The following is a 13,727-nucleotide window of genomic DNA, read 5'->3' on the forward strand; positions in this document are numbered from 1 at the left end:
TAATTGTATTGATATATTTTAACCTTAACATAAATCAAGGGCTATATCGTCGATGCCTTAGTGGTAGAGGTTTCTGCAGGGTCAGATGTTTCTTTTTTGAAGAACCGGTCAGAGGAAATATCGACTGCTATTTTGGCTACAACTGCTGCAGAAGAATGTTTTCACATTACAGGACGTCATAAAATAAATTTTACTTTTCACTTAATTCAACAGATACTCTGCTATTAAAGGTCCTTTATTCTTCTTAACTCATTCGCCATTTGAATTATAATATTATGTAATTGCACAGAATAATAAAATAAATTTGGAAAGTTTCCATTTTTATCAAATGTTGTTTCAAATGACATTCAAGTCACTTTAGTTTCGCAATAAAAAGACTATTATCAGAAAAAGCCTATTTATTGTTATCACCCCTCACTTTTTTCGTAATGTTAATTTCCCATAGGCCTCTAGGAGTTATTCTTACTGTTAATGCAAGTGTACCACGTGACCAAGTAATTTATACTGTTACGGGGGTAACAGTACTTTTTACAGTATAAAATCTGATCACGTGGTCTATTTTCTAAATAGCTTTAAATGGCCGCCATTTTTTTCTCGATTCATTGTTATTTTTATATAGCATCACTATAGTGTGACTATGACCACCCATAAAATTTAGTTGCTTGCACCCTGGAGTGCTTTTCTCGTATAAAATATCTTTATAATTGCAATGTCAATAATTATGTGTCAAACTGGAACATTCAGACGAGGAAAGGATTATTTAACAATTTTAATCAGTGAAACATTACAGATATGCTGGATAGACATAGGATATCATCGTTATTTTGAAAACACATATGTCAAAAACCATGCGAAGAATATTCTGGGTACAGAAGGGTCAGATTTCACTGATCATAACCGTATAAATGGGTTCTAAATAAAACACAGCTTATTGTATGTTTATGACTGGTAGATATCATCACTTACTTAAACAATAAAAGAAAAAATCTCAAGTAGACCTACTGTACAGTACACCTAAAACTTAAAAGGTAAGGACAGTTTAGGTATTGTTACTCTTTACAGTTAAATTTAGTTGACAATTTCATATGATCACAGTATTTGTTCGGGGTAATAGAATAAACAGTGGCGGATTCAGGTCCGGGCTTCAGGGCTGCAGCCCCCAGCTCGGCCAAAAGATACGTTTACCAGATGGGCTTCAATATATTTTTGTCAGTTTCAAACTTTATTGACTTTAGTGTACTCCCTTATCAAAATATAAATTGCTGTTTTCCAGATGTTAATCTCCTGCCTTGAGGCTTGGTAGAGATCTTTATCAACATGCTTGAATGATTTCAATGTTTAACTGCATAATTAGTTGGTTTATTACCATCCAAAGAACTAATGAAATTAATAGTCACAAATAGTGGCAAATAGATGGTGTAACATAGTACACAATATTAATTATCTTTGTTTTTCCATTTTGTTTGGGAAAACCTTATAATTAAGAAATTGAAAATTACGATTTGTAAACTATAAAGGTGGCGAGTTTTATAAAGATAATATAAAAGGAATCACGTTTTAAAAACTAGTTTTACAAAGATTTTTATCTGGTCATTTGTTTTTATTAACTTTTTATGGTAGTTATATTTTTTAATAAAATTTAAATTGTACTGACCTCTTCATTGATGGAAAATTTTTTATTGAATATTAGTGTTTCAGATTATGTTTATTGTACAATAGAAAGGCAGCTAATTTAAGAACACTTTATTATGGAAACTTATCTATTATTAAGATGAGTCAATTGATTGAGTGTTTGAAATTAATTTTATCAACGATCGCAGATACATTGGTATTATGTGCTGTTAACGTTATTTTGTAAATGCTTACTATTAAACACCAGGACAATTCTGTTTAAAGACCCTGCAAACACTAACCTATACAAAATACAATGTGATGTTAAACCATCCAAAAGGTACCATAAACAACACTAAGCACCAGAAAGTCAAGGAAATAACACCATTTTCAGCCTCACATTTCAATATTTCTCAGAATATGGGAGGGGACCCCAATTACATATATTTTCTTCATTCCATATAATCTAAATATTAACAAAAAAATTATTTGTTGTTATGTCTGACACTATAAACTATCAAAGTACTTAATTGAGCCGCGCCACGACAAAACCAACATAATGTGTTTGCGACCAGCATGGATCCAGACCAGCCTGCGCATCCGCGCTGTCTGATCAGGATCCATACTGTTCGCTTACAAACACAGGCTGGTCTGGATCCATGCTGGTCGCAAACCCATTATGTTGGTTTTGTCATGGCGTGGCTCATTTGTTTTATTATAAACCTTTCATAATAGACCAAGTCTCTTCAGAGTGTAATATAGACATTTTTACGAAACGGTCCGTTGCCTTGAAAAATCGACGGGATGTAATATTTTCTCACGCATATGCAATATACAATACAAATGTGGAATTTTACCACATAGAAACATAAAATTATAAGTATAAACAATAAATGTGCTTTAATATCACATAATTTTCTTTTTAATTTTAATGTCCCACACACCAAAGATGACATTAGATAGCTACTTCAAATCACATAATATCAAAGCATTTAAGCATAAGTGTTCTAATAATTTCAAATATACCTTTACCGATACGAAGATATAGCCAATTGACGCATTTCAGCACACTTAATTAAATTATTGTATACGAAGACACATTGTCGGAACCGAATGCATCAGTCAGAGTTTTTCAAATACGAAAGACCCTGAGTAAATGTTAAAACGCAAAAATGTTCAAGTGAATTACTTTAAAACATCATTGCATCCGTTATTTACGAAAGAATAACTGTTCTAAACTTATTGTGGTCATTTAAATTATATCAAACGGTTATTGAAGCTGTTAAATACTGATGAAATCTATTCGTTTTTTTATTGCATTTCTGTCCTGCGATGAATGCGCATGTGCAAAATGCTACTTCCGTTTCTATGGAAATGTCATATTGTAAAAAGTTCTGTAAACAACTATAAAAAGTGTAATGATCTTGTTGCATAAATTGAAGTTTTTTCTTCGGCGTGGTTGTTACTTTTGGCCTAAATATGCAGCCAGATGAATTGTAAATTACAAAAATTTCAGCGGAATAGGGACGAATATCATTGGTTAAAAGAGCAGAGGTGATGAGTAATATGGTCAAGATTTCTAATTTCAGTTAAAATGTAACTTTAAACTAAGTTGTCTTAAAATTATTTCAGACTTCAAAATAGGAGAAATATTTTCAAAGGAAAAGATATGCAGTACGTGTGATAAAATACAGTTTATTTTCAATCGCCACCCGGTCTGTAAATTCTAAGCCGCCATAACCTCTTACGGAAACTGTTATGTATAGGAGAATTATTTCAAGCTCAAAATTATTATGTTTGATTGTTAATAAAAATATGAAGTGAAGCTATCATTCAGACAAGCCATGTCATGTGTTTTAGAGGTGCATCGCTAACAAGATTGTGCTAGAGGGATGGCATAGACGAAAAGACAAACAGACGAACGGACAGTAAATTATACAACGAGACTTTATGACAATGATATTTTCTTATTCCAATTTGACATAATGTTTTTAGTGAAAATAAATGCAAAAACATTCTAAATCATAAGCGCGACCATAAGCGGCGACCATTGTTACCTACCCTAAACACATGCCATGTGATCCTCCACCCAGGAGGAGTGTTCCTGGGCATCATAATTTTTTACACACAAAAAATAGACCACGTTGCACTCTATCCCTACCGTATGCATTACTGCATTTAGCAGTTGATATTTTGTTCAAAACAACTGCCGAATGCACCGCCAAAGTACGTTTTTAGGTGTAAGTGTCTGAAGTGTTTTTCAAGGAGTATTTAGCAAAAATTTACCCCAAACACTTAAAAGGCCTTGGCCTAGTGCAACAGGAAAATATGTTTATGCAATAAATGTTTGTTTGTGATCACGTGAACATTTGTTTAACAAATATCAAAACATTTTTAAAGTTACTTTTCAGACCACAAAATCTTAACACTTGCTGAATTAAAACTAATTTGACTTGCATTTAATATCGAGGATATAAACTTGGTTTTATATCATTTTCCGGCGACAACAGACCTGACTTGGTAAGTCTGTATTTTATTGCTCTACTTGTATGAAAAAAGTCCTACGTAACAGTAAAACTTATTTTTAAAACATTACCTTTTATTTTTTTTTTGTTAATAAGATATTGTATAGAATATCACCATCGTCACTCATGGTACAGTGTGTATATACTAAATTATTATATGACCTATAAATAGTTTTAAAATGACTTTCTATGATTGGTTAAGAAGTAATTTTTCGTAAAAAATAACTAGTGAATATCAGAGTATATTCACTGTTTCTAAAAATACATTTTCTGGAAACCCCCCATAAAAGACGCGTGCTATGACGTGACGCCACGCCAAATTTGTTGTTATTTTTCTGATAAAACGTATGGCAAATCGCAAATAAAAGTCAAATTAGTCTTTTTTAGTTACCGTCTTTACATTTTAAGTACATCTTGGAAGTAACGTAACAGTGCGCTCAACGTAGGCAAGCTGAAAAATGTCGATTTCCGTTGTATTCAATGGCAGATTTGATATCCCATATTTTATAAAAGCGATTTATAGATTGTATAATAAAACAGATACATGTATGTACTTTTTAGATGGTGAATATGACATGATATGTACTGAAAAATAAATATCAACCTCGGCTATCGCCTCGGTCATATAGTTATTTTATATTATTACCCCTCACTTTTTTCGTAATGCTAATTTCCCATAGGCCTCAGGGAGTTATTTTTACTGTTAATGCAAGTGTACCACGTGACTAAAAATTTTGTACTGTTACATAGGTAACAGTATTTTTTTAAGCGGTCACGTGGTCTATTTCCTAAATAAAATGAAATAAAATGGCCGCCATTTTTTTCTCGATTCATTCTTATTTTCAACGTTAAACCCCGATAGGACATCAATTTCTCCTCTGGAGTCCCTATGACACTCGTAAAATTTAGTTGTTTGTACCCTGGTGTGCTTTTCGCGTATAAAATATCTTTTTGCTCAATAGTCAAAAAGTGAACATCCGTTTTCAACGGAAGTGATTGCAATGTAAATAATTATGTGTCAAACTGAAAAATGCAGAAGATTTAAGCATGCAACAAAGGATTATTTAACAAATTTAATCAGTGAAACGTTACAGATATGGTGGACATAGGATATCATCGTTATTTTGTCAAAAACCATGCTAAGAATATTCTGGAAACAGAAGGATCAGATTTCACAGATCATAACCGTGTAAATGGGTTAGTGTTTTGTTTCCTAAATAAAACCTAGCTTATTGTATGTTTATGATTTGTAGATATCATCACTTGCTTAAAGAATAAAAGAAAAAGAAAACTTCTCAAGTAGGCCTACAGTAAAGTACACTTAAAACTTAAAAGGTAAGGACAGTTTAGTTATTGTTACTCTTGGTTTATTTTTGTTACAGTTAGATTTAGTTGACAATTTCAGATCATCTCAGTATTTTTGTTCGGGGTAATAAAATAAATAACACATGGGTTTGTGAGTAACAGTAAAAATATCATCCCTCGTAAAAATACTGTTACCCTCGGCTACGCCTCGGGTAACAGTATTTTCCTCGGGATGATATTTTTACTGTTACCCACAAACCCATGTGTTATTTATATACTGTTATTGTTATAATTGTAGTTATAGTCATATCATAGCATGACGTGACGTGACGTGACGTGACGTGACATGATATAATATAGCATACACGAAATTCAATTGTTAAAAATGATAATAATGATAAAACAATCATAACAGAAATATAAAAATAAATAATAATTATCATAAAATGATACTAAAATGATAATGATAATCACAACAACGATTTATAAAGGTAGCACATGAAGAAATAGCTTTTTAAAGTATGTGAGAAGTTAGCAGTTAACAGTGAGCTAAGCAAAAAGGCATTACGATTTATATAGGGAAATCAATGATCTGCTGTTATGCTCAGCTGGGTAAGCAATCTAGCAGAGCATTCCAAAATAAAGTGTAGAAATGCTTTGCTGGTATGCTCAGCTGGGTAATCAATCTAGCAGGCCATTCCTAAATAGAGTGTAAAAATACTCTGCTGGTATGCTTAGCTGGCTAGGCAATCTAGCGGGACATTCCAAAATATAGCGTTAAAATGCTCTGCTGGTATGCTCAGCTGGCTAAGCAATCTAGCGGGGCATTCCAAAATATAGTGCAAAAAAATGCTCTTCTGGTATGCACAGCGGGACATTCCAAAATATATTGTACAAAATGATCTGCTGGTATGCTCAGCTGGCTAGGCGATCTAGCAGGGAATTCCTAAATATAGTGTAAAATTACTCTGCTGTTATACCTAGCAGGCTAAGCAGTCTAGCGGGGCATTCCAAAATAAAGTGTAAAAAGCTCTGCTGTTATGCTCAGCTGGCTAAGCAATCTAGCAGGGTATTCCAAAATATAGTGTAAAAATACTCTGCTGTTATACTCAGCTGGCTAAGCATTCTAGCGGGGCATTACTAAATAATAGTGTAAAAATGCTTAGCTGTTACGCTCAGCTGGCTAAGCAATCTAGCGGGGTATTCCATAATATAGTGTAAAAATGCTCTGCTGTTATGCTCAGCTGGCAAAGCAATCTAGCGGGGTATTCCAAAATATTATGTAAAAATGCTTTGCTGTTATGCTCAGCTGGCTAAGCAATCAAGCGGGACATTCCAAAATATAGTGTTAAAAATACTCTGCTGTTATGCTCAGCTGGCTAAGCAATCTAGCGGGGCATTACTAAATATTGTGTAAAAGTACTCTGCTGTTATGCTCAGCTTGCTAAGCAATCTAGCGGGTTATTTCATAATATAGTGTAAAATGCTCTGCTGTTATGCTCAGCTGGCTAAAAAATCAAACGGGACATTCCAAAATATAGTGTAAAAATGCTATGCTGTTATGCTCAGCTGGGTAAGCAATCTAGCTGGGCATTCCTAAATATAGTGTAAAAATGCTTAGCTTTTATGCTCAGCTGGCTAAGCAATCTAGCGGGACATTCCAAAATATAGTGTAAAAATGCTCTGCTGAATTGCTCAGCTGGCTAGGCAATCTAGAAGGGCATTCCTAAATATAGTGTTAAAATGCTCAGCTGAATAGGCAATCCAGCAGAGCATTCCTAAATATAGTGTAAAATGCTCTGCTGGTAAGCTCAGCTGGCTAAGCAATCTAACGGGACATTCCAAAATATAGTGCGAAAAATGCTCTGCTGGTATGCTCAGCTGGCTAAGCAATCTAGCAGGGCATTCCTCAATATAGTGTGAAAATGCTCAGCTGGCTAGGCAATCCAGCAAAGCATTCTGAAAATTAGTGTAAAAATGTTCTTTCTTTCAGAAATTTTTGGTGTTAATGCAGATACTGACATTTGTTAATTTTTAGGACCATCTAGAGTCCATTTGGTTGGTTTGCGAATGTTTCTGGAACACTCGAAGACTTTCAGAAATTTTCGGTGCTAATGGAGATAATGACATTTTTACTTCAAAAGAACCCTTCTGAGTCTATTTCGTTGGTCTGCCACTGATTCTGAGTCACTCGCAGACGTTCAGGAATTTTGGTGTCAATGCAGAAAATGATATTTCTGACTTGTTGGGACCTTCCTGAAGCCATTTTTTTGGTCTGCGACTGATTCTGAGGCACTCACAGACTTTCAGGAATTTTTGATGTCTAGGCAGATATTGACATTTTTTTCTTCTAGGGACCATCCAGGATCCATTTTTTTGGTCTGCGACTTATTCTTGGACAGTCACAGACTTTCAGGATTTTTTGGTGCCAACAGAGATAATTACAATTTTAACATTTTTGACCATCCAGAGTCTATTTCGTTGGTCTGCGACTGATTATTGGGCACTTTCAGACTTTCAGAAATTTTTGGTGCTAATGCAGATAATGACATTTTAGAGTAAAAATGCTCTGCTTGACTAAGGGGTCCTTAAAAGTAAAAAAATGTTATGATCTGCAATGGCACTAAACATCCTGAAAGTCTGCGAGTCTCAAGGAATCAGTCACAGACCCAAGAAATGTACTCTGGCGGTTTCCTAGAAGTCAGAAATGTCATTATCTTCATTGGCATCAAAATTCCTGAAAGTCTGCAAGTGTCCCAAATTCAGTCGCAGACCATCGAAATGAACTCTGGTGGGTCGCTAGAAGTCAAAAATGTCATTATCTCCATTGGCACCACATATTCCTGAAAGTCTGCGAATGTCCCAGAATCAGTCGCAGACCATAAAAATGGACTCTGGCGGGTCCCTAGAAGTAAAACTTGCCATCATCTCTATTGGCACCAAACTTTCCTGAAAGTCTGCGAGTGTCCAACAATACGCTGCAGGCCAATGAAATGGACTCTTAAAGGTCCCTAGAAGTCAAAAATATGACTGTTTCCATCGGCACCAACCATTCCTGAAAGTCTGCGAGTGTCCGAGAATCAGTCGCAGACCAACAAAATGGACTCTTGAAGGTCCCTAGAAGTCTAAATTGTCAATATCAGCATTGGCACCAAAATTCCTGAAACTCTGCGAGTGTCCATCAAAAAGTCGCAGGTAAATGAAATAGTCTCTTAAAGGTCCTTAGAAGTCAAAAATATCATTATTTCTATTGGCACCAAAAATTCCTGAAAGTCTGCGAGTGCCTCAGAAGTGCCTAGAAGTCGAAAATGTCAATAAAACGTTGGCAACAATAAATCCTTGAACTCAGAATCAGTCTGCCAGCTGAGCAATCCAGAAGTCTAGAGCTTATTAATACTATAATTCAGAATTCACCGCAAGATTGCTTATCCAACACAGCATTTTCACACTATTTTTCAGAATGTTCTGCTAGGTTGCCTAGACAGCTTAGCATTCCAGCAGAGCATTTTTACACTATATTTAGAAATGCTCTGCTAGATTGCAAAGGCAGCTGAGTATTGCAGCTGAGCAATTTTACACTTTATTTAGGAATGCCCTGCTAGATTGCTTAGCCAGCTTAGCATTCCAGCAGAGCATTTTTACACTATATTTAGTAATGCCCTGCTAGATTGCCTAGCCAGCTTAGCATTCCATCAGAGCATTTTTTCACTAAACATGTATTAAGGAATGCCCTGCTAGATTTCTTAGCCAGCTTATCATTCCAGCAGAGCATTTTTACACTATATATAGTAATGCCTTGCTAGATGGCCTAGCCAGCTAAGCATTCCATCAGAGCATTTTTTCACTAAACATGTATTAAGGAATGCCCTGCTAGATTTCTTAGCCAGCTTAGCATTCCAGCAGAGCATTTTTACACTTTATCAAGGAATGCTCTGCTATAGTGCCTAGCCAGTTGAGCATTCCTACAGAGGATTTTAACACTATATTTAGTAATGCCCTGCTTGATTGCATAGCCAGCTTAGCATTCCAGCAGAGCATTTTTACACTATATTTAGTAATGCCCTGCTAGATTTCCTAGCCAGCTTAGTATTCCAGAAGAGCATTTTTACACTATATTTAGTAATGCCCTGCTAGGTTGTCCAGCCAGCTTAGCATTTCAGCAGAGCATTTTTACTCTATACCGGGGTATTTAGTAATGCCCTGCTAGAATGCCTAGCCAGCTTAGCTAGCCAGGTGAGCATTCCAGCAGAGCATTTTAACACTATATTTAGTAATGCACTGCTAGATTGCCTAGCCAACTGAGCGTTCAAGCAGAGCATTTTTACACTATATTTAGTAATGCTCTGCTAGATTGCCTAGCCAGCTGAGCGTTCCAGCAGAGCATTTTTACACTATATATAGTAATGCTCTGCTAGATTGCCAAGACAGCTGAGTATTGCAGCAGAGCATTTTTACACTATATTTAGGAATGCCCTGCTAGATGCCCAAAACAGCTGAGCATTCCAGCAGAGCATTGACTTCCCTATATAAATTGAAATGCCTTTTTGCTTACTTCTGCTGACTTCTCACATACCTTTTTGAAGGGCCTTTTAATCAAATTTTTGTCCAAATCTGAAACTTACACCACAGTAAGTATACAGTCTCTTCTTAACAAAAATGCAAATCTTATAAAAAATTTGCTTTCACAACGCTTTAGAATCCAATATGGCCGCCGATTTTATGCAAATCGGGTATACATCTTATTATGGTAAAAATTTACAGCAAAGATTATGGATTATGCCGTTTCCGATAAAAAGGTCAACAAACATTTTAGAAATAATCAAGTTATAATTAAATAACAATGAAATATATTGCTTTTCAGGTTTTTATCTTAAAATTTTCAAATTATCAGTATTTTGCACATTTTCTAATACGGTTACCTAACAATAACAAAAAAATCCTAGTAAGTACTAAAATTCTATTATTGTTTTGTTTTTCATAAATACAATGTGTGTTTAAAGTTGTTTTACTAAACTAAATTCAAGAAATCTCATGATTTGTAAGTTTTATACTTGGTTAAAGTGGGTTGGGTAATTTCACCCCAAAATCGGGGGAAAAAACGAAATCCGCCGAAATATGTTAATTTTATTTCTCTGCTTTTTTTTTTACTTTATATGATAGTTCATGCAATTATTCTCTATTCTATGTATTTTTATTGTTTTCAAGTGTTTATTATTATTATTATTTCTTCTATTATTTTAAAGAGGAAGGCAAGAAAATAAAACCATTTAATTTTGTTTCAGTAAGCACTAAGAATTATTCTTAAAAAGAAATATGTACAAAAGAACAATCTTCATATTCTATGTATTCCTGGTCGCCATGACGACTTTAGCGCTGTGTCTGGACCATAAGCCGGAAATGGAACCTTTGAGAAAGGATGAGCAGCAAGCACTTAAACCATCCCGACAACGACGCTGTATCCTTTTTTAGAGTAATCATATTGTAAGACTTATATGACTGATAGCTATCGAAAAGACGATAACGATATAGGTTGTGTTGTCGCTATCGAAAAAAAGCCACCATACTTTCAAGCAATACGTCATCAGACAAGAAAAATGTCTTTTTCGTTCCAAAATGGCGGCGTTTTTTAACATTATGTAGGATACGACGCAGTTTTGATTCCAGCCCCGAGTCCAGGGGTCGTTCAGTATATCCGGTTGTTCAGCTTATCCGAATACCATTACACACTTTTCGATAGTGTCAGGTACACTAAAGGGATTAATGTGGTTCTAACAGACTCCGGCCGTAAACAAAACAAATAGCTTTATACTTCTAGACTGTTCTAAACATTCAGATGTAATATTTAATTTCAATGTAGTGTATGTAAGCTTAACATTATGGTTGCATGTATTATGGTATTGATATATATTTTAACCTTAACATAAATCAAGGGCTACATCGTCGATGCTCTCGTGGTGGAGGTTTCTGCAGAATCAGATGTTCCAGGTTTGAATATAATGTTAGCGGAAATATCGACTGCTATTTTGGCTACAACTGCTGCAAAAGAATAGTTTCACATTAAAGGACGCCATTAAATAAATTTTACTTTTCACTTAATTCAACAGATACTCTACTATTAAAGGTCCTTTATACTTCTTAACAAATTCGCTATTTGAATTATAATATTATGTAATTGCACAGAATAATAAAATAAATTTGGAAAGTTTCCATTTTATCAAATGTTGTTTCAAATGACATTCAAGTAACTTTAGTTTCGCAATAAAAAGACTATTATCAGAAAAAGCCTATTTATTGTTATTACCCCTCACTTTTTTTCGTAATGTTAATTTCCTATAGGCCTCTAGGAGTTATTCTTACTGTTAATGCAAGTGTACCACGTGACCAAGTAATTTATACTGTTACGGGGGTAACAGTACTTTTTTACAGTATAAAATCTGATCACGTGGTCTATTTTCTAAATAACTTTAAATGGCCGCCATTTTTTTCTCGATTCATTGTTATTTTTATATAGCATCACTATAGTGTTACTATGACCACCCATAAAATTTAGTTGCTTGCACCCTGGAGTGCTTTTCTCGTATAAAATATCTTTATAATTGCAATGTCAATAATTATGTGTCAAACTGGAACATTCAGACGAGGAAAGGATTATTTAACAATTTTAATCAGTGAAACATTACAGATATGCTGGACAGACATAGGATATCATCGTTATTTTGAAAACACATATGTCAAAAACCATGCGAAGAATATTCTGGATACAGAAGGGTCAGATTTCACTGATCATAACCGTATATATTGGTTTGTGTTTTGTTAGCTAAATGTAACACAGCTTATTGTATGTTTATGATTGGTAGATATCATCACTTACTTAAAGAATAAAAGAAAACAATCTTAAGTAGGCCTACTGCACAGTATACCTTAAACGACAGTTTAGTTATTGTTACCCTTTACAGTTAGATTTAGTTGACAATTTCATATGATCATAGTATTTGTTCGGGGTAATAGAATAAATAACACATAGGTTTGTGAGTAACAGTAAAAATATCATCCTTCGTAAAAATACTGTTACCCTCGGCTACGCCTGGGGTTACAGAATTTACGAGGTATGATATTTTTACTGTTACCCACAAACCCATGTGTTACTTATATAATATTTTATATCAGTTTTACAATAACAAGAGCGTTTGTCGAGTATGTGAGAAGTTAGCAGTTAACAGTGAGCTAAGCAAAAAGGCATTACGATTTATATAGGGAAATCAATGATCTGCTGTTATGCTCAGCTGGGAAAGCAATCTAGCAGAGCATTCCAAAATAAAGTGTAGAAATGCTTTGCTGGTATGCTCAGCTGGGTAAGCAATCTAGCAGGCCATTACTAAATATAGTGTAAAAATGCTCTGCTGTTATACTCAGCTGGCTAAGCAATCTAGCGGGGCATTCCAAAATATAGTGTAAAAAGCTCTGCTGTTATGCTCAGCTGGCTAAGCAATCTAGCGGGGCATTCCAAAATATAGTGTAAAAAGCTCTGCTGTTATGCTCAGCTGGCTAAGCAATCTAGCGGGGCATTCCAAAATATAGTGTAAAAATGCTCTGCTGTTATGCTCAGCTGGCAAAGCAATCTAGCGGGGCATTCCAAAATATAGTGTAAAAATGCTCTGCTGTTATGCTCAGTTGGCTAAGCAATCTAGCGGGACATTCCAAAATATAGTGTAAAACTGCTCTGCTGTTATGCTCAGCAGGCTAAGCAATCTATCGGGACATTCCAAAATATAGTGTAAAAATGCTCTGCTGTTATGCTCAGCTTGGTAAGCAATCTAGCGGGGCATTCCAAAATATACTGTAAACATGATTTTCTGGTATGCTCAGCTGGCTAGGCAATCTAGCAGGGCATTCCTAAATATAGTGTAAAAATGCTTAGCTGTTATGCTCAGTTGGCTAAGCAATCTAGCGGGACATTCCAAAATATAGTGTAAAAATGCTCTGCTGAATTGCTCAGCTGGCTAGGCAATCTAGAAGGGCATTCCTAAATATAGTGTTAAAAATGCTCAGCTGGCTAGGCAATCCAGCAGAGCATTCCATAATATAGTGTAAAAAATGTTCTGCTGGCAAGCTCAGCTGGCTAAGCAATCTAGCAGAGCGTTCCAAATATAGTGCGAAAAATGCTCTGCTGGTATGCTCAGCTAGCTAAGCAATCTAGGCAGGGCATTCCTAAATATATAGTGTTAAAAATTCTCAGCTGGCTAGGCAATCCAGCAAAAGCATTCTGAAAATTAGTGTAAAAATGTT

At 35.1% G+C, this 13,727-nt stretch overlaps 1 long non-coding RNA gene across 1 annotated transcript; it reads left to right on the forward strand.

Moving 5' to 3' along the window:
- The first annotated feature begins 3,938 nt into the window (after positions 1-3,938).
- On the forward strand, positions 3,939-11,723 carry LOC132745961 (uncharacterized). Its single transcript, XR_009627924.1, has 3 exons — positions 3,939-4,131; positions 10,724-10,896; positions 11,372-11,723. It is a non-coding gene; the product is annotated as an uncharacterized LOC132745961 (long non-coding RNA).
- Positions 11,724-13,727: the final 2,004 nt, after the last annotated feature.

This window comes from Ruditapes philippinarum, unplaced genomic scaffold, assembly GCF_026571515.1.
Source record: "Ruditapes philippinarum isolate M1 unplaced genomic scaffold, ASM2657151v2 ctg5184_1_1_1_1, whole genome shotgun sequence".
NCBI classification, from domain to species: Eukaryota; Metazoa; Mollusca; class Bivalvia; order Venerida; family Veneridae; genus Ruditapes; species Ruditapes philippinarum.